Source organism: Cebus imitator, unplaced genomic scaffold (assembly GCF_001604975.1).
Source record: "Cebus imitator isolate Cc_AM_T3 unplaced genomic scaffold, Cebus_imitator-1.0 Scaffold67, whole genome shotgun sequence".
Taxonomy (NCBI): Eukaryota; Metazoa; Chordata; class Mammalia; order Primates; family Cebidae; genus Cebus; species Cebus imitator.
In genome coordinates this window covers 993,330-1,014,818 of record NW_016107382.1, presented here as the reverse complement: position 1 = coordinate 1,014,818, position 21,489 = coordinate 993,330, and the positions used below count along the sequence as shown (strand labels likewise).

Below are 21,489 nucleotides of genomic sequence, written 5' to 3'. Positions count from 1 at the left end.
AGCTATATAAGAGAAAATGAAAAAAGAATGGTACATAATATGTGGTCAATAACTATTTTCTGAGATATCATACATAAATGATGTCAGCTAAGATACAAAGGAAAAAATAATAGGCCTGTAGTTATCTGGGGAGGTATATTTTATACAAATAAAATGGTCTACATCAACCCTGAGGGAGGAGTCAGCTTAACAATTTTGAGAAAAAAAATAGCTGGTATGACCAGGGCTGAGATCAGAGTGCTAGTCAGTTGGATAAGGGAGTATAAAGCCTATATACTATACACAAGCTCATGAAGAGCTTGTATTTGTACATGAAGAGGTAGTATTTGCTCAGATTTTATTTGTAGAGAAAGAGGAAGCCTCTGAGGATTTTAGGTAAGAGAGAAACCCCATATGATCCATGTTTTGACTAGACGATACTGGTCATGTGAGGTAAGTAAAAGCAGAGAGACCACAAGGGAGGTGATATCGCAAGCATCTGGTAGAAAATGAGGTTCAGAATAGGAAACAAAGTTCATACGGGTCCTTTGGGAGGCCGAGGAGGGCAGATTACCTGAGGTCAGGAGTTCGAGACCAGCCTGGCCAACATGGAGAAACCCTGTCTCTACTAAAAATACAAAAAAATTAGCCAAGCGTTGTGATGGTCACCTGTAATCCCAGCTACTGGGGAGGCTGAGGCAAGAGAATCATTTGAACCCAGAAGTCGAACTTGGAGGTTGCAGTGAGACTAGATCGTGCTATTGCACTCCAGCCTGGGCAACAGAGCAGAACTTCATCTCAAAAAAAAAAAAAAAAATAGAGATGTGTCAAGAATCACTTGTAGGTTACTTGACTTGGGCAACTGAAAGGATGGAATAATCGTCAACAGAAATGAGAAAGGTCATGGATTTGTGTATAATATTAGGAGTTTATTTATATTTAAGATATGGTGTTTTGTTCATGAAATTGATAAATAAGAGAAAATAATTCAAGTACATTAGTTATGGCCCTGTATCATATTGCTTTACCAGGTTTAGTATAATAGTCACCTTAAATATAGAGCCTCTTCTATGATTGTAACCAGTTGCCTAGATATTTATTCTATTAAGTTTTGCATGTCAAAGATGTGTATATATGTGTCCTGAGAGATTTAGTGACTTGATTTCTAAAATCCTGAAGTTAAATAGCCATAGTCTGTGAAATAAAATTTGTATCTACTGATGTTGTGTGTATGGTGAATGAAATTAGTCATTTATTCACTATTGATGGATATACAGAATCATCTTACAATTTTCCCTATGGCGTCTAATGAATGACCTTAATATTCTAAGGGATTTCATTGTGTGCCCTAGCATTTACTTTCTATTTCATATATATATATATATGTATATACATATATATATATATATTTTTTTTTTTTTTTGAGACAGAGTTTCACTCTTGTTACCCAGGCTGGAGTGCAATGGCGCAATCTCGGCTCACCGCAACCTCCGCCTCCTGGGTTCAGGCAATTCTCCTGCCTCAGCCTCCTGAGTAGCTGGGATTACAGGCACGTGCCACCATGCCCAGCTGATTTTTTGTAGTTTTAGCAGAGACGGGGTTTCACCGTGTTGACCAGGATGGTCTCGATCTCTTGACGTCGTGATCCGCCCGCCTCGGCCTCCCAAAGTGCTGGGATTACAGGTATTTCATATATTTTTATATGTTCAAACTATGGAAGTACAAACTATGGAAGTAGTTTGAATAGTTTGAATGCAGATAATGATTTTCATTGGGAAGGGGAATTTTCAAATATGAATAAGTGCTCTAAAGGAATGAAATTAAAATTACTACATTGATTTGCCTTAGATTTGCAGGTTGAGCTTCAATCATTATTCTTGAAACAAAACCAGTAGGATTTATCATTACTGTTACATACATTGTCAGTATTGTTCCCCTCATTCTGCCATACAATAATTCTATACAAATCTAATGCTTGTTAATTAGACATGAATATTCCTTTTGACTTCCTGTTACATTAGATATGGAGATGATTCAATTATAACAGATTAGTTTGGAACAAAGCACCATATGGTACACATTCTACCTTGAGATAAGTAATTCTGGCCAACATCTTAATTTATGTTTTTCTACATATACTCTCTACTTAGAATCCATCTATTAGACAAACAAACTTCAAGTAACATATAGAAATCTAGTGACCAGGTTAAGTTCAGTTCAGCCAAGTAAAATGATGGAAAATTTAATTATAGCTTATCTAACCCAATGCTGTCAAGTGAGTAAAACTGGATCCCAGAGCCTCACAAAACAGAATTTCTGATGAGATTTGTGGTTCTTTTTATTTTCATGACTTTTGGATAGTCTAAGAACAGCTGTCTGTGTTTTTTCTACAAGAATCAAGTACAGAATGGCATAAAAATGAAAGAGAATTAATAATGATTACAACTTATGGATCTGAAAGGGTTCCATTCATTGTTTCAGCACACTTGGTTTATGCATTTCAGAATGAAGAACACTTAGTCTGTATATTTTTATTTATGTTACGTTTATTGCCATGTATTAAACCTAAGAAGATCTTTAAGATCACAAACATTTTATGACTTACGTTACATTAGAGGGAGATAAAGAAAGTAAAATTATCCTCACAAAGACAAAGTGCAAAGGCTTTAATTCCACAGTTTTTAAATTTGCTCAGGTTTATCTTCAGAATTTCATTTGAACTCTTTCTACCACATGGTCTATGAACGCTGAAATTTTTATCTTCACTACATAGAGAAGCACTATGTAATCAGTGACTTGAAATAAAAGGGTCCCCCCTCCCTTTTTTTTTTTTTTTCTGAGACAGGGTCTCACTTTGTCGCCCAGGCTGGAGTGCAGTGGCCTAATCACATCTTGCTGCAGACTCAAATTCCCAGGATTAAGTAATGCCCTTGTCTCAGCCTCCTGACTAGCTGGGAGTACAGACAGGTTCCATAATGTCTGGCTAATTTCTTATTTTATTTTTTTGTAAAGACAGATTCTCAGGATGTTACCCAGGCTAGTCTCAAACTCCTGGACTCAAAGGATCCACCCCCTTGACCTCCTATAGTGCTTGGATTACAGGTGTGAGCCACTATGCCCAGCCAAGTTCTAATTTTTTAATGCTTTATTTTTGTTCAGAGGTGGTCTTCTATAAATCATGTGTTCCATATAATCTTCTGATGTTTCCCATTAAGAAAAAAATTTCAGCAGAAATTATTGTGATTTTATTTGCTGATATTTATGCAAAGTATCTCCTTCAACTTCCCCCCTTTTATTTTACCTGATGAATTATTTGCTTTATTTACATGTGTTTTTTTAGCTTGATGGAAGTATAGTAGAAAAAATAAAAACTGTATGTATTTATGATGTATGATATGATGTTGTGATATATATTTACACTGTTAAATAATTGAGACAACCAAACTCCTTAACATAGTTATCACCTCACATAGTTACCTTTTGTGTGTGTATGGTAATAATACTGAAGATCTACTTTAAAAGCAAATTTCAAGTATATAATACATTATTACTATTTATTGTCATCACGCTGTACAATAGTTCTCCAAAATTTATTCATCTTATAACTACAGCTTTGTACCACTGGATCGACATCTCTTTATTTCCCTTAGCCTCAGAACCGTGGTAACCACTCTTCTGCTCTGTTTCTACGTTTCTGTGTTCTTTATTCTATGTCTACATTGCTCATTTTAATGTAGAAAAATATTAACCTCTGTATTCAGAGAAAGAAAGAACTTCTCAGAAATAATAAAAAACATAATTGAGTTTAAAGGAGAATAACGGATATCAGAAATAATTTGATATGTTTAGACAGCAAAGATGATTTCTTATTTTCTATGGAAAAGAAATAATGGCTGGCATAATCTCATACCAGGGAAGTTAGGACTAAATGATGTCACATCCTTTAAAACTGTGTGAAACTACACTGAGAGTAAATGGATGTGTATTTGGAGATGGTAATGCCTAATCATTACAGACAGAAAGTTTTAGGATACCATCAACCGTCTAAGAACATAGTAAGTTATTACTGCTGGGCTAAAGTTAATGTTTGTTTAGCTGTTTTTTTGTTTTGTTTTGTTTTTTGTTTTTTTACCTGCATTAATTTATAAACTTGTTTAGGTCTTTATAATTAAAATATTGACGTTATTTTATTGTTATGCACATTTGTTACTTTCTTTTTATTGACAATTTTCAAAGGATTGCTCCAAATAACAAGTTGCTTCATTGGGTGAACTTTCTATTTTCTTTCCTGATTAATTTTGTAAATGTTTCTTGATGCTTACAATCTTATCCCGCTGGATAAGAAAAAATTACCTTATTCAATCTCCTGTAAATTATTCCAAGAAAAGAAGCCCATTCTTTCTGTTGGCTTGTAGTTCTTGATGTCATTATCTCAGCTTTCCTCTTGATTTTAATAGTTAATTAGTATTTAAAAAGCGGCCGGTCGCTATGACTCATGCCTGTAATCCCAGAACTTTGGGAGGCCAAGGCAGGTGGTTCACAAGGTCAGAGTTCGAGACTAGTCTGGCCAATATGATGAAACCTCATCTCTACTAAAAATACGAAAAAAAAAAAAAAAAATCGCCAGGTGTAGTGGCGCATGCCTGTGATCCCAGCTACTCGAGAGACTGAGGCAGGAGAATTGCTTGAATCCCGGAAGCGGAGGTTGCAGTGAGCCTAAATGGCACCACTGTACTCCAGCCTGGGCGACAGAGTGCGACTCCATCTCAGTAATTAAAAAATAATAATAAGGCCGGGCGCGGTGGCTCAAGCCTGTAATCCCAGCACTTTGGGAGGCCGAGGCGGGTGGATCACGAGGTCAAGAGATCAANGCGGTGGCTCAAGCCTGTAATCCCAGCACTTTGGGAGGCCGAGGCGGGTGGATCACGAGGTCAAGAGATCAAGACCATCCTGGTCAACACGGTGAAACCCCGTCTCTACTAAAAAAACTACAAAAAATTAGCTGGGCATGGTGGCACGTGCCTGTAGTCCCAGCTACTCAGGAGGCTGAGGCAGGAGAATTGCCTGAACCCAGGAGGCGGAGGTTGCAGTGAGCCTAGGTGGCGCCACTGTACTCCAGCCTGGGCGACAGAGTGCGACTCCATCTCAGTAATTAAAAAAATAAATAAAAGAAATTTATGATAATAAGAAGTATAAAGGAGGCAACCTTTGTAACTAGCAATTTAGCTTTTACATTAATTTAAATATATTACAGAGGAAATATATGAAAATAAACATATAGAAACAGGCAGGAAATAAAAATTATACATGATTGCCTACCAAGAGAATATCACTCTTAATATTTCAGCATTTGTCTTACAGTAGCCTTTCTACATTTCTAATAAACACATGTACACATATACATACTACACACAGAGAAAATAATGTTTTCAGGTCACAGGGTTAAGAAGGCAAAAATCTTTGCTGCCTCAGGCATCCACTTTTTTCTTGGGCTTTCCATTCTTTCTTGAGCGTGTAAAAATGTTAGATTTTTGTCTCTGTCACTTTGGAACCTTAGAAAATATAAGAGACTATTTTTGAACTAATTATTTAGGTACTCCATGCCACTACACCTGTCACTCCTGGATCATCACATGGTTGTTGAATAGTTTTTTTGGGGGAAAGGTTGTTCTAGATCCTTTTATTTCATGGGCTCCCCAAAGAAGAAAGATACTCATCTTGTTTGTGCTCAAATACTCAAACTCATGTACCAATTTCATAATACCCTCTTCAATAGACGAAGTCTGCAGAAAGGTGGGGCTGGGAAATGGTCGCAGAGTACAGGGTATAGGATCTCTCAATACATTCTCTTCCCTTTCTTCAACCCAGACTTTTTGGAAAATCTTATTTATGTGATAGCAAATACTACCTCTTCATATACGCCATATGGTTTATCTTTTAACTTTGTAAGGCTTAAACATTTAAATTAAAAAAAAATCAAGTTCTTGCACACAAAAACTTTCCTCATAGCAAGAACTAAGAATTCCAAGCTTACCTAGAACTTAAATGTCATGAATTAGATTATTTTGCAGTATTATATGATAATTTATCATCCTTTCTGTACATTTAGCGTGAGCTCCCAGTTTTGTTGCTGATAAAGGATGTAAAATAGAATTAGATAACCAATAACTGAACTTTAAAATATATATATTCATCTCTATATATTCAAAATATTTTAATTTATGCATGACTATCTGCAAATGGCCTTTGTAAAACGTTTTTGAGTTAACTATGTATCATAAATATCTCTTTGAAAGACTTGAAAATGGCTACCTATCAATCAATTACATAAATGTACAGAATATATGTGTATAAATCATATTGGTAATTTGAAATTAGGCTTATATATCTATTGTGTTCCATTTAGGTATTCATTACCACCTGCAGCTTTAAACTCACTTCGATCTCTTTTATTTGGGCGAGGTTTTGTAAAAAGAAAACTTTGAGTGTATTTTAACTTTCTGAAATATTCTGAAATTATGTGATTATGCACATAGGTAAACTTTTTGACTGGAATAATATATATTGTTCATTAAAATGGAGAAAATAATTCATCTGAAGATATATCATTAAAATAGTCTTCCTCAATCAAGTGGCTCACAATAACACTGAAATATATTCTTGTTAATTTATACAACATTAAATTTTGCTATGTTGCTGGGTTTTTGAAAAATCCATAATTTGTGACAGTTTTTAAAATATAGTTGCATACACTAAGCTCTCAAATTTTAAAGCATAATGAGTGTGTATATATATATTTATGGTAATGTGTAGCTTACTTTGTAGGCAACACATTAATCTGTACTTTTAAAACTTTGGATGTGAAATATTACCTACAGTTTTAGTTCTTTTTCTTTATTAAAAATCTGAGAATATGTATCTTTAATGACTCTAGTTGAACTAAATCTAAGTAGTTACTCCAATGTTAGTAATCTGATACATCTCTTGACAGATTATGTATTCTTCAGGGAAACAGAAACGATCTATAAAAGCTTTCAATAGTCTTTTTTGTGACCTTTTTTAAAGTTCCATCTTAATTTTCCAAAGGAATGAAAGTGAGAAATCTTCATATATTTCTATATTTTACAAGGCTCTAGGCACACTTTTCAAAAGGTGGAAACTTTTCATATCTGGGCACAAGTTGCCTCACTGCATTCAGTAAACATACTTGAAGAGTGGTTCCATTTACTGGAAATAAGGCAATTTTCTATGAGCATTTGAGATCTCTTCTATCAAAACATGTTTAAGAGTCAGATGGGCTTTCTTGTGTGAAAAGCATTTTCTTAATGGGTACTTGCTCACAATGCTTTGCTACAGCTCCTGTTGCCTTAGAGACAGTGGGTCAATGGATAAGTAAATGGGAAATCTTGAATATCAGGTCAATGAATAATCCATTTTAGTAATCTTTGTCTCTGTCAGAGGCAGTGCCTTCATAAGTTAACACATATATTTATTTTTATATACTTTATTTAAAAGGAACTTTATGTTTACTAAGTGTTTGAGCTACATGGATAAAAGACAAATAATTAAATAGTAGTATAGTTATCTATCTTGGTAATAAAATAGTTCAGAGCTATATACAATAAATTTGATAAACTTCAGGGATAATGAACTGATTTCAGAAGTTTTTTAGGCTTACTTTTAAAATCACAAGTAAATGTCATTGTCCTTATCATGGAGAGCACAAATTCTCTTCAAACTGATATTTGGTTGAAAAGAACAAACTGATTGATTTTCATTCTGTCCTTACAATTTAAATAATAATATATAAACTAATTTACATTGAATACCCAAACCACTCATGAAACCCATATCCACTTATCCATGTATATACAATTTATGCTGTCATATAATGGAATATCCTTGTGCAGCTATATAGCACTTGCTAATGTTTACAAAGGATAAAATATCATAGAAAATACCCTATAAAACATAAATTTAAAGACAGTATTACAATGAAAATCACTGGAAATCACTTCATATATGCTTACAGATGCTCCTCAACTTATAATGGGGTTAAGTTTTGATAACCCGTCATAAAATATCATCAAGTCAAAAGAGCATTTAATACACCTACCAAATAACATAGTTCAGCTTAGCCTACCTTAAATGTGACTCACAACGTGTTCATAAGCGTACAATTGGGAAAAATCATCTAATACAAAGCTTATTTTGTAATAAAGTATTGAATATCTCATATAATGTATTAATTGCTTAACTGGGGGTGAAAAACAGAATGGTTCTATGGTTATTCACAGTTCCTATTGAATGTATATCACCTTCACACAACATCATAAAGTTGAAAAGTCTTAGGTCAAACTATCTTAAACTGGGGGCCATCTGCAATCAATTTGTCTGATATTACAAGTTCTACATTTTTCACAACCAGAAAATAATGTCAAAACTATGTTTTATTCTTAATTCATTTTATTTAATGTGGTATTTTTAAATTAAATGTAAACTTTGGGTTCTTATTAGAAATTTAAGTTGTAAATGTAATCAATAATGTGTAACTCTTTTTTGGTTAATCTGGCACTTCTAAAGATAGAAAAATATATAAGAATTTCTTGAGAAATCATTTTCTTTCTGGAAGAAGCTTTGTTAGGGAATAAAATGTAGGAAAGTGGAATGAATTTGGGCTGCAGGATATTTTTGGATAACATCTGAATTCTTCAGTTTCAGCTTCTTAGCTCTTAGGTGTTCAAACTCAGCTTCACCTACTAATAAACACAGAAGGACTGTCTGTTAATCTTTCTTGCTGCGTGAAGAGAGCACTGTACATTCTCCCATGATTGTTTTTGAAATCAATTTAAGAAAAATATTTTTTGATGGAAATATAAGCTGGAATTAACAGTAAAAACCAAAAAGGATTAAAAAACAGATGTTTTAGAAGTATATATTTTTAGAGGTAAGGGAAAATTGATTGTAAGTTAAATAAAAGAGATAATTTATTTGATGTTTCTGGCTCAGAGGTTCTATAATTCAGATTCATGAATAAGAAGAAATAAATTCTAAATAACTAATAGCATAATTTACCAAGTCTCTTGATGTATGTGTGTGTATGTGTGAGTATATGTGTGAATTCTAATTTGATGTCTAGGATTTTGTTCCGAATGTTTTCTGATGTGAAAACCTTCATCATTTCCTGGCATTACTAGACACTCAAATAACTTGAAAAAGGAAACCTAGAACCAATATTTACTTTGCTCACAAGTGTTTGTGGGTGTGCATCCTGCCAGAGTGGCCTCCACGCCTTCCTTGACTGCACATTAAACTTGGTTTCTTTCACATTTCTTGGACGAAAAAGTCACATCTCTTAAAGGATAGTTTCACATTTCTCAAGGGTTCCGCAAATTAAATGTGAGGTCTGACAGAGATTTAGGCAATACTCTTTCATCCCTTCATGATTTTTTTCTAGTGATTAGAGAAAGAATGAAGATTTATTAAGTCTAATTTGCAAAGATCCACTGTTTCTGATTATAGATTTTAAATATGTTCCTGCTTCTTGGAAGAAAATAAAATGGATGAAATAGCTTTCCAAGTAGGGCTCATAACACATAAATCATTTGATAAAAGAAAAATTAGGACAGATTATTATAGAGTAAGAATGCTGATAAATTAAGAAATACTTAGTTTGCTCTATTTTATTTACTGTTATATGTTCCTTGTCATCCTTACCTTATTTAAGTGATATACTTTTCTTTGAGGAAGAAAAAGTTTATTATATAACTGAAAATTTGCTTACTTGCTACATTTGGGATTTTAGAAACACTTTGAATTGTTAAAGTTTGAAATAACAGAGATGAAAATATCCTACACATAATGAGAAAACTGCATCATTTTCTGTATACTTTTTTAGTATAAGCTTATCTAAAACAGGATTCTTCACTGCCTCTTAAATTTTAAGTTTGTCTCTATGTTATTCTGCATTATAAAGCTCCCTGCTTTCACTCTTCTTAACAAAATAGCACCAACTTCCACCTAAACAAATATTTATTCTTGCCCTTTAGAAGATGCAATACAGATAGTTGAAGCCAATAAAAGGAAGAAATACAGTTTAATGATGTAGATCAAGGAACAGGGTATACCTAGCATGATTGTACTTACTTTGTTACCAGATGATAGTCCATTTATTTGCATTTTTATGTTTTTAGCTATTAATGCAGAAAACAGAAATTACACATGCATCTCTTACTTTCATGTGTGAGTGTATACACGTGCATGTTTGGATGAGTTCAGGAGTGTGTGTGCGTGCATAAGTGGAGGCTGTTGTTGGATAATCTGTGTGAAGTGCTTTATTTTTCTGCTCGCAGGTAATTTCTCAATTCTGCACATAATTATTAAATAAGTTGCTCCTATTTGGGGGGATTCATTTCATTTATATAACATTCTGATGAACCTATATTATTGTATTATAAAAAGAGTTTCATATATTAAAATGAAACTATTCAATACAGACAAACAATCTGACAAGAACGTTGGTGTGTATAGTGATTCCTCTTTCAGACTTAATAATTTCCAGTCAATCTCTTGGTTATTATTGAAATTATGCTGGTTCCTCTCTAGAAAGAACACGATTTTCCATTGAATTATCTCAGATATCCCTCTACTTTCCAACCTTTTCCCATTCCAACTAGCTGCATTCTACCCTCTAAACAGACTTGCAGTCATTGGTGTGTTTTCAGTGTCTTCTTGGTCTGCAGAAACAAATTTCACATTTTCTAGCCATCACCTGGGAGCTATAAACCAAACTGTGTGATCTAGAATAGACATTAATTACTGTCTTAAATCTCCTTCTCTGGGAGAAGGAGATTTAAAAGAAAATATGGAGATGCTAAATATGGAGAGTATTTAGCATTTAGCCAAAAAGTAGAAACATAACTTGGGAAACGCTGTCTTCTGGAGTCAAAGCACGTGTGTTTTGTTTGGCAGTCTTTATATACTTTTCCCTTGAAGATCAGTTTTTATCCTTTAAAGCTCTTTAGAATAACATATGGATCCACACTATAATAGTACAATGTATTAGAGCATTCTATTTTCTGTAGTTAAAAGAGATTTAACTCTGTACCTAGTGATTTCTCATTATTGTAGATCATTTTAACTTCTCATTAGAATTGGCCAGAATGTGACAGATGTTAGACCATTAAACAGACTAAAACAAAGGCAAACAGAATGGATTTTGGATACCACGCCTTTTTTTCTGACAATTTCTTATGTATGAAGACATTGTACCTCTAGCTATGTAATTGCAATTTTCTTTTCCCCCTCATGATAGGGCCTAGCCACTTACATTGTTTTTTTCTGAGAAATGGTTAAAAATCAGGTTCTTGGATGGTTCTGAGTTCATGTTTGTTTTTTAGATTTACAACTTATTCTTCATAAGCCTCAATTTCTTCAATTTTAAAATGGAGAAAGCAATGGTAAATTGAGAATTAAACCAGATATTACATTATAATTATTTAGCATCATTTAGCAAAGAATAAGTACCCAATAAATACTGCGTTGTGGATTGATGGTGATAATGATAATTATGATGATGATGAGAATTACCTTAAAATACAGAAGCAAAACCAATGAAAGTAAAAATTACAGTGTTAGGTATCACGGGCTTCCAGTTGCTTGTTTTTGATACAGGTAGTAGATTTAAATAATGATTACTCATTATCTGTGAAAAGAAGGAAAAACAAAAATCTTTTCTATTCTCCTCTTCCCATTTTGTACCCAGATTGATTGAGGTTTAAAAGGATGAAATGTGAGCAGTATTCCATTATTTCTCATTTCACAGGTCAAAATTGGATTTTAAAGTGGGATATGGTATTTACTTCTATAAGCCCTCTCCCTTTGGTCCCAGGTTCACCCCATGGGCCTAAGCAAATGATTGTTATCTTTACTTCAGGGGAAAAAATACCCATAGTAATAAGTTTTGAGACCTTTTTAGGAATTTTCTCTGATCCTTCCATTAGGTCAATGATGTTGACAATTAAATCATGAAGCATTATTCTTGCTGAAAAAGAGGTGAGTAAATGGGGCAGAAGCAGTTTTCTTGTTGATCATTCAAAGGCAATTTAATTAGCTGATCATTACCCCTTGGAATCCAAATCTAGTTAATTGGGCTGTGGGTAGAAAGTGACTTTCTTGACAAGCATGCTTAGTTAGAAAATTACTTTAATCTCTCTGATCGTCATAGGGACCTGGTAAGGCCTGGAAATTCTGAGATTCCGTGGAGATGGGAATAATTGCTCTGATTTATTTTTATGCTTCTGTTTTCACTTTTATGCCTCATGTTTAGTCTTTTGTGTGCTAAATTTATAAAGATTTTATTTGCCTAAAATATAACAATAGATCTGAGAGATATGTTGCCATTTGTGAAATAGAATGGAATCATTCTGACTTGTAAAGCAAAATGAAGATCCTATTATGATAGTTGGCTTTCTGGTCCTCAGAGGAAAGTAGTTCGAATCTCTTAACCAATATTGCATTAAATTAACCCTTGTTCCCTTTTCAATGTCTCTAATCAATAGAGTAAGACAGAAGTGTATTTTTTTTTATCCTGACTAGTTAGAGGGATGTCAGTATTATCGTATTTCTATGTTTAATCCATATTATCACATGGCTCTTTAAGCCAAATAAAAAAGACAAAAAAATATATTAACAATAAAATCTTAGTAAAACAACTAATCCCTTGGTGGGAGGAAAAATATAGGATTGGATTAGTATTCAGTTACAGACTAAGGATCAAATACTTATCTTCTAGGGGAAGCAATAGACAACTTCATCATAACTGACACAACAGTTGAATAAAATACCTATTTCTGAATACCCTAAAATAAAAAATAAAAAAGCAATATATTGGAACCACCTCTAAAAATAATTATCAGTTTCTAAATCAGACCAGGTTGGTGTAACTGAAACCTCCACCATTAATATTTTCTTAATATGTGAATATATGTTTCTGTTATAGTCTTTATAAGTATAAGGCCTATTATAATATCTTCTGATTGTTGATGGTTATAATAGAAAGACAATGAAATGTCAATCCACTGCCTTATAAAATAAGCATTCTCTGAAAATATACTAAAGGTAGAAACATTGGGAAATGACAGAAATTTCAGGAAGACAAAGATATGGTACAGCTATTTAGAGACTCATCCCTTCACAGTATAAAATGTAAGCAGACAAATTATGATAGAACATGGACACTTACTAGTATATATGAGAGCAAAGTAATATGGAAACCTAGAAGGGAAGCAACTTGTTGATAGTGCTTGATAGGATTTCCTATTCTGGTGCTTTGGTTTGACAGTATCTGCAACTCTGTCCATCATGTGGATCAGTAGACACAAATAATTTACTAGAAGTCTGATCTTCATTTTTGTATCATAGAGATTAAATTTTATCTAAACAGAGAACATAGATTATTGTATTTCAAATCTCAGCTATTTTATTTTATTTGCATTTGCATTTAATTTGGTAGAAAGTTAAAAGGGATATTTTTACGATATCCTCTCATCAACTTTGAAAATATGAATAGATTCATATATTTTTGAAAATGCAAATTGCTTCATAGGAGAATCTGTTTAGAACATGTTATGTTAGACACTCTGTCACATGCCCATATTTATCAGTATCTCTGTGGCCAGTTAATGGAGTGATTCTGAACACCATGCGAATAAGGTCAAAGTCATGGATTTGGCCTTCCCTCATTTTGTTACTTGGCTACAAATAGATTTTCCTTTCAGCTAGCCTTCTTGCAAATATCTGCATTTGATCACAAAAGGTACTTTAAATAAATCAATGCAAATCTAGCAGCCATACCTACACCTGGCATTGGATAAGTCACACAGATAAACTTGTTTGCAAACAAAATGGGATGAAAAGAATGTCCTGCAAATGCTAAGTGTAAATATGTATATATATATATATATATATATTTTTTTTTTTTTTCTAATCAGTTTGCAAGCCATTTGAGAAGATGATGGTACATCTTACTCTCTGTGTCCCCTGCCCCCATTAATGTAAGGTGATACAAATCTACGTTTTTATAGACATCAACTGTATAGAAGAATAGCTATAATATAATGGCCATTTTATTTTTTATTTTTTGCTGTTGGAAGAATGGCTATAATACATTACAAATATTTGCATAGCAAATAAACTGGAAAACATAGTGATCATTTTAAAACTGACATTACTTGAGTACACATATGTAAACCCATTTAAATAATTTTAAATATGAAAGTAGTCAATTTGAAGAAATATAGTTGATTGAAAGTTTAAATCATATAGGGACTCTAAAAGAGAGAGAATTGATTTCTCTTGAAGTGTGGCTTAAACTAAACACTTTTTAGTTACATGAAAGTATATGTTGTTTTATGTTATCAGTGTGATGTGTGTGTGTGTGTACATATGGCAGTATACAAATCTTGATCCACATATTATATATATATTTTATATATAAAATATCAAAGAATATATATATAAATGTTATATATAAATGTTTTATTTATAAATGCACATATATATACATATTTTTGAGACAAGGCCTCACTCTGTTGCCCATGCTGGAATGCAGTGGCAAGATCACAGCTCACTTCACATGGATCTCCTGGGCTAAGTGATTCTCCCACCTCGGCCTCCCAGGTAGCTGTGACTATTTATACAAAAAACACCCAGGTAACTTTTTGTATATATACATATTTGTTTTTTTTCTTGGTGGAAATGAGATTTTGCCAGATTGCCCAGGCTACCATCCTATATTTTTATTGTAGCACATAGTATAATAGAAAGCAAACCTTAATAGTTTAATTCATACTTGAGTTTTCTCTTTCTCACTTTCACTTTTTTTGGTATGTTCCTTTGTTAGGGTCTTTGGCTTCATATCTCTACCTTCTCATCTTTAAACTGGAGATAATAATGTAAACATACCTGAATAAAATGGAATGTTAGTGTTTTGGCTCTATTCTCAGACATTTTATGCTTCAAAAAAGCACCTGCAGCAGTTGCTATTCCCGCACATGAGCACCTCGTGGCCCCACAGCAGATGGTGCAGCAAGACTGGTAGCTGTCGTCATGGTACTGGTATGCACACTTCAGAAAGCAGTTCTTGCAGTTTTGGCACTTTCCCCCAACGAAGAGGGGGTGTTCCAGGGTGACGTGGAGGCTCCCACAGGAGATGCAGGTGTCCTCGATGTTCCTGCACTTCTGCCACACCTCGGACACCAGCTGCCCTCTTCTGCACTCATCCACGATCTCCTTGACCTTGGGCTTCTCAGTCGTGCTTTCAGTGGCTTTTTGGCTGGTGGAGGTGGGGTGTAGGCAGCTGACTCAGGTTCCATCCACATGTCCATGTACACTTCTTTGTAGGGATTCTTCTCGTCTTCTGGTGGCCCCAGGCCCTTGTGGCTAAAGCCCTCCAGGGCCATTCAATCATCTGCTTGTTCTGCACCTCCGTGACATTTGCAGTGTCACTCACGTCGCTGTTGTGGCACGCCTGGAACAGCTTCCCAGTACGGCTCCTGGCCACCCATGGGACCTCATAGTGGGAGCCACTTGCTAAGGTCCCCCACAATCTTATATTGGGTGCAATTAGTAAAGAAAAAAATTACTTATCAGAGTCAAACTTGGTTGAAAGCATCCTGCTTTTAGGCCTCTTTCATATCTATGAGACAATGCTATTTTCAGGCTCTTCTCTGTGAATACCCCTCCCCATCTTCTTTTGATACCAGGACATTCCTCAGAGCTCCTCAGAATTCTTTTGCTTCATTCTGCAACCTGTTTCTAGGTAATCTTCCCATTCCTAATGGCTTATAACACTCAAAATAGGCATGTAGCTACCCATTTCAGATCCATTCTAGATTTTACTCTTTCACAAAGGACATGTTCTAGAACTACTCATTGGACATCTCCACTTGGATTTCCAACAGGCGGCAGAAATCCCTAAATCCCGCTCCCTCTTTTGAGGAAACTCTTCTACATCGAGAACATAATTTTTCCAGTCCTCACAAGACCTACTTACTCTTTTTTATAAATTAATGATGTAATTAATCACTAAGTTTTATGGTTTTACCGCCAAGATACCAGTTATAATTTGTGCCTTTCTGTTTCTATAACTAAATTATTTAACTATGCACTGATTTTTAGTTGTAGAAAGTATACAATCTCCTTTTATATAATATTGCTTATCCTTACGAAACCTACCTCCACAGTGTAGCTGGGAGTTATTCCCCAAACCAAACAGCTCTGTGTCGCAACTCATCTGGGTAAGGCGTCTCTCTGTACAATTCCCAAGCAAAACCCACTTTCACATGGAGAAGTCTTTTTTTTTTTTTTTTTTTTTTTTTTTTTGCATTTTGCCCTAGAGAAATTAAAGACTGTGTGCCTTAGAAATAAAGGGACTGATCAATAAGCAACTTGTAAAGCGGCTGATAGCTTACATTATAGCGATCAACTGTGTTTGAAATTTCAGTGTGATCATTGTCTTCTACTTAAGTATGTAACTGCTTTTAAGAATATGGCCTCTAGAGGTAGACTATATTATTGTGAATCTTTGAATCTTAACTTAGTCCTTTTATGACTTTGAAGAAGATAATTTAACCTCTGTGTCTCAGCTTCCTCATTTGCAAAAAAAAAAAAAGTGTAAAAAACCATACCTATTTCGTTTGGATTGCTTATGCTCGAAAATAATAACTAGTATTTTTTAAGGGTGCTCTTTAAAGGATAGGTGCAGTTTATTGTTGTTTCGTTTTCAGGGGAAAAAAATTATTTTTTTTTCAGGGAAAAAAAATCATTTTCCCTGAATGTCTGCATATACTTGATGCACTTGCGGGAAATAATCCCTAAACATCTGGTGACTTTTGATATCATTGAATTGCCTTTTCAGTACCTTGCCTGACCACTTCAAAATAAGAGTCAGAAATACACTCAGCTAACCTTATATGATGAACGGCACAGTGGCAGTAAATCTTGACTAGTCTGAGGCAACTAGAATAAGCTCTTTGGCCTACCACTCCTACTACCATTGCAAGCCAGTGCTAAATGACTAAATTTTCAGAAACCTGAAGTATTTTACCTTTTCCAACCATGTGTGTGAATGAACCAGCTTTTTTTTTTTTTTTTTTTTTTGAGACAGAGTCTTGCTTCGGAGCCAGGCACCAGGCTGGAGTGCAGTGGCACGATCTCGGCTCACTGCAACCTCTGTCCCCGGGTTCACGCAATTCTCCTGCCTCAGCCTCCCGAGTAGCTGGGACTGCAGGCGCGTGCCACCACGTCCAGCTAATTTTTGTATTTTTAGTAGAGATGGGGTTTTACCATGTTGGCCAGGATGGTCTTGATCTCTCGACCTTGTGATCTGCCCACCTATGCCTCCCAAAGTGCTGGAATTACAGGCGTGAGCCACCACGCCCAGCCCCCAGCTGTTTAAATACTTAATTGCAAGCAAAATTCTCCACCTCCTTTTTTTTTCTATAAGAATTCACTATAATTTGCCTGAATTAAATATCAGGAAGAATAAGAATTTATCTCTTACAGTTTTTATTAACTTCTGTGCATCAGGTAAAGGGCCATGCATATACAGAATAAGTAGTCACCATTACTCTCCCTGGGTTAGAAAGTGGTAGGGTTATATCAGATTGATATACTTCCTTAAATTTGTATCGGTTTCTGCTATCTTAGATCAAAGCCCAAATATCTTAGATTGGAATGTCATTTGTGATGTATCCTGCCTATAATTTGCAGAATCACATATGTACCCTATGTTCTAGATATAACAAGCATTCACAAATCCTATAATGTATTGTAACAGGATCAGCTGCAAGTTCTTGGCCTCCCTAAGCCAGAGAAAGGGAAAGGGGGGCCTCGGTGTCGTGGTGAATGCTACAGTTCGGACAGAACTCCTGGACCCAAAAGTGTGCCGTAGCAGTTTATTATGCAGAGTGAGGCTTGGGCTGCTAGAGCTTTTACTCCTGAGTTATTCCCTACCCATTCTTGTTCTCATCCAATAAGAGAGGATCCATCCTTTCTCTGGATTAATTGATCTTTGAATCCTTTACCTGATTGGTTACTGTTTTAAAACCCTGAGTCACAGAGCCCCCACCTCCAAAGGCCAGAGGTGGGAAAAGTTGCTGTCCCCAAGAAAGCCTCTAAGAGCCAGAGGATGGAAAACAAGAGGCAAAGACCTAGCTGGCCAGAGACAGAAGCCTTGTGCTTGGAACCAATACTCCAGCCGAATCCAGGAATTCCCTCTAACACAGTCCCTCAGTATCATGATTTTTCTTAACACACGTCTTGCCTGCTTCTCTTGCCTGCACCTTTTTTTTCCTATCCCCTCCCTCTACCTTATTTACTAAAAACCTACTTATCCTTCAAAACACAGCTTGAAATTTACCTCCTCTGAAAAACTAAGAGCCTATGTTCCTAGGTAGAGAACGATGCAGAAAGAGACCTCCTAAGCAAAACTGAGCGCTTCCTTTCTACAACTTTACCTTTGTATGCACTTCTGCTATAATACAGCTGATGACTTACCTACATATATAGCTCCTTTTCTGGATTGGGAGGCACCTTAGGCCAAAGATTTGCTTAGTTTACTCTTTAATCCTGTGAACTCCAAATATCTGAGACAGATTTCGGTTAATTTAGAAAGTTTATTTTTCCAAAGTTGAGAATGCCGCCTATGACACAGCCTCAGGGGGTCCTGATGATGTGCCCAAGGTGGTCAGGGCACAGCTTGGTTTATACATTTTAGGGAGACATGAGACACTAATCAATATATGTAAGATGTACATTTGTTTTGCCAGAAAAAAAAACGACAACTTGATTCAAGGAGGGGGCTTCCAGGTCACAGGTAGGTGTGACATCAATGTTGCATTCTTCTGAGTTTCTGATTAGCCTTTCCAAAATATGCAATCAGATGTGCATCTATCTCAGTGAGCAGATGGATGACTTTGAATAGAATGGGAGGCAGGTATGGCCTAAGCAGTTCCTAGCATGACCTTTCACTTTAGCTTAGTAATTTTGAGGCCCCAAGGTTTATTTTCCATTCACAATCCTCAATGTTATACATGGAGCTGGCAAAGTAGTGACTAAGGAAATGATGCTCAATGATTATAAAATATGTGCCAAGAAATTGTTCAGGCTCATAGAGTCATTTCATTTCAGAGCTTCCTGATGCTAATGTGACAAAACTCTCACTTTATAGTGTACTAACTGGTAGGAAGAGTTCTTTATTGTTGTGAGAGGTACTATTTAGCATTCTGATTTCAGTGACATTTTGGAGAAATTTTCTGGGATTTTTTAATTACTTGTCAAGCACTTACCTCAAGTTTAAAATTGGTAAAAGTGTAATAGTGATCAGCTACTTATCTTTTAAGTAGTTTTTAATGTCCGACCATAGACTCTACCAAAAAAGGAACATTAGTGTTTAGATGACAAATCACACGAGCTGAAACCAAGAACTTCGTCAGTGAAGTTTATGGCAGCGTCATTGATTTATCTCTCTGTCTCGTGGCACATTAAAAACATGCACAGTGGCTTTAGTCGGGGTGCTACTAAACATAGAACAAGGGATTGTAAATGTATTTAAACATAATGAATGAGATTAAAGTAAGTCTATACAGATTTTGCTTTGAATTTTTCTTATATTTAAATATTTGAAAATAATGTTTTCCTTATCATTGTATTCAGATAATTTGTTCCTACTTGAGTTTTCCATTATTTTTTAAAAAGAAAGACCACAGAAATTTTTAACTATAATAAAGTACTTAGGTTCTAAATCTTTAATTCTAATGTTTAACAAAAACAATTCTATAAACAAATATCCTTCATTGTATATCACAACTTAGAAGTCTACTTAGAAAACAAAACATTTTCTAAGTATACATTACTATTTTTTTCCTGAAATGAAACAAGTAAGTAGAATGTTTTCATGATTACAAGTATTCATTGAATTTGTAGAATTAAAGGAGCTCCAAATTCATTTTAATCAATATCACTGTACCACAGAACATTTTGGTATTATGAGGTATGATCTGGTTCCCATGTTGGTTACAACGTGATGAGAACAGCGATTTTGGAATCAAACCAATCTGGATTTAGTATTCTGGCTATACCGCAAACTGTGAGTTTGATCCCTTTCTAGTTATTTAACCTACCTTGACTCTGTTATCTCCTTTCATTTCATTTAAACAGTAAATAATTACTTACTTTTGTTTTGAAAGATTTTAGCCAAAATAAATTGAGTTTATGTATAGATAATAACGTTTATTGTCTAAAACATACTAAATAATTGTTTATTATTAGTTTTCACTTGTGTCCATTAAAATACAGTAATTCCCCCCTTATCCACAGTTTTAATCTCTAAATTTTTAATTACCATGGTCAGCCATCATTCAAAAATATTAAATGGCAAATTCCAGAAATAAACAATTCCTGAGTTTTAAATTGCATTCTGTTCTGAGTAGCATAATAAAATCTCACCCCATCCTGCTCCATCCTACCTGGGACATTAGTGAAATTGAACCTTGGGAGAGACAGGGCAGTTGAATGCTGCTGAGAGCAGGGTCAGCTCAAGACACAGGCAAGCCTGGTCCTGTAGTCCCACAGTAGTGGGACTTGGGCTTGGGCTTAGGGAGCATCCCATTTCCTTAGGAATATCACCACCTGCTTCTCCACCACTGTAGAGATTGGCCTGAGAACATGTTACTAAGGGCTGGTTAGGGACTGACAAGCAAATGGCAATAGGTATAGGTTGGCCCGTTGGTCCTTAGGCATTTTAGTTTCCTAATAAGACCTTTGACACATTAAATGCTCAGACAAGAGCAGTGTCAGGGTCTGACATACACAGAGTCACAGGATGAGAGGATTACCCAGTGAGAAGAAAGTGAATTAGGAGAAAGATTTAAGACAGTCTCAGGGAGCTGTGAGCTCTTTCCCTTGGGGCATGCACCTCACCCCTCTTAAAATTAAGACAAAAAGAAAGTAAGCTTAGAGGTACAAACAACCGGAGAACTAAGGAACTTGAGAGAGAGAAAGGAGAGAGAAAGAGCAATCCAAACAAACTATAGTAGAAGATACAGATCAAGAATTTTAAAATATAATAATTATCCTCTAAGATATGAAAGGGCTTCTATTACCAGAAAAATTACCAATAAAATATACTGAAAATTAATTTAACCCCAAAGCATACCAAAAGGCTAAATAACATTAAAAAAAAATCTCTTCTTCCCTCCCTACCATGGTTCAGTTCGCAACAAATTTTTTTTTTTTTTTAAATTCTAAGAGATGATGTCAAAATATGTGCAGGAATTCAAAGATAAGCTACAATGATGGGGATGTCTTATTTCTAGTACATTAGTCTTTCTGTTTAAAAGGATAGGAGGCAAAGACTTGGTCCCAAGCTAGAGGGGGAATCAGATTTTAAAGCCCCATATAAGGCCAGAATCTTTTGTTACTAAACTTAAAAAAAAAAAAAAAAAAAAA

At 35.0% G+C, this 21,489-nt stretch overlaps 1 pseudogene; it reads right to left on the bottom strand.

The window, feature by feature from the left end:
- The window catches only part of LOC108305826, a 57,068-nt pseudogene extending 40,795 nt beyond the window's left edge, over positions 1-16,273 (bottom strand).
- Positions 16,274-21,489: the final 5,216 nt, after the last annotated feature.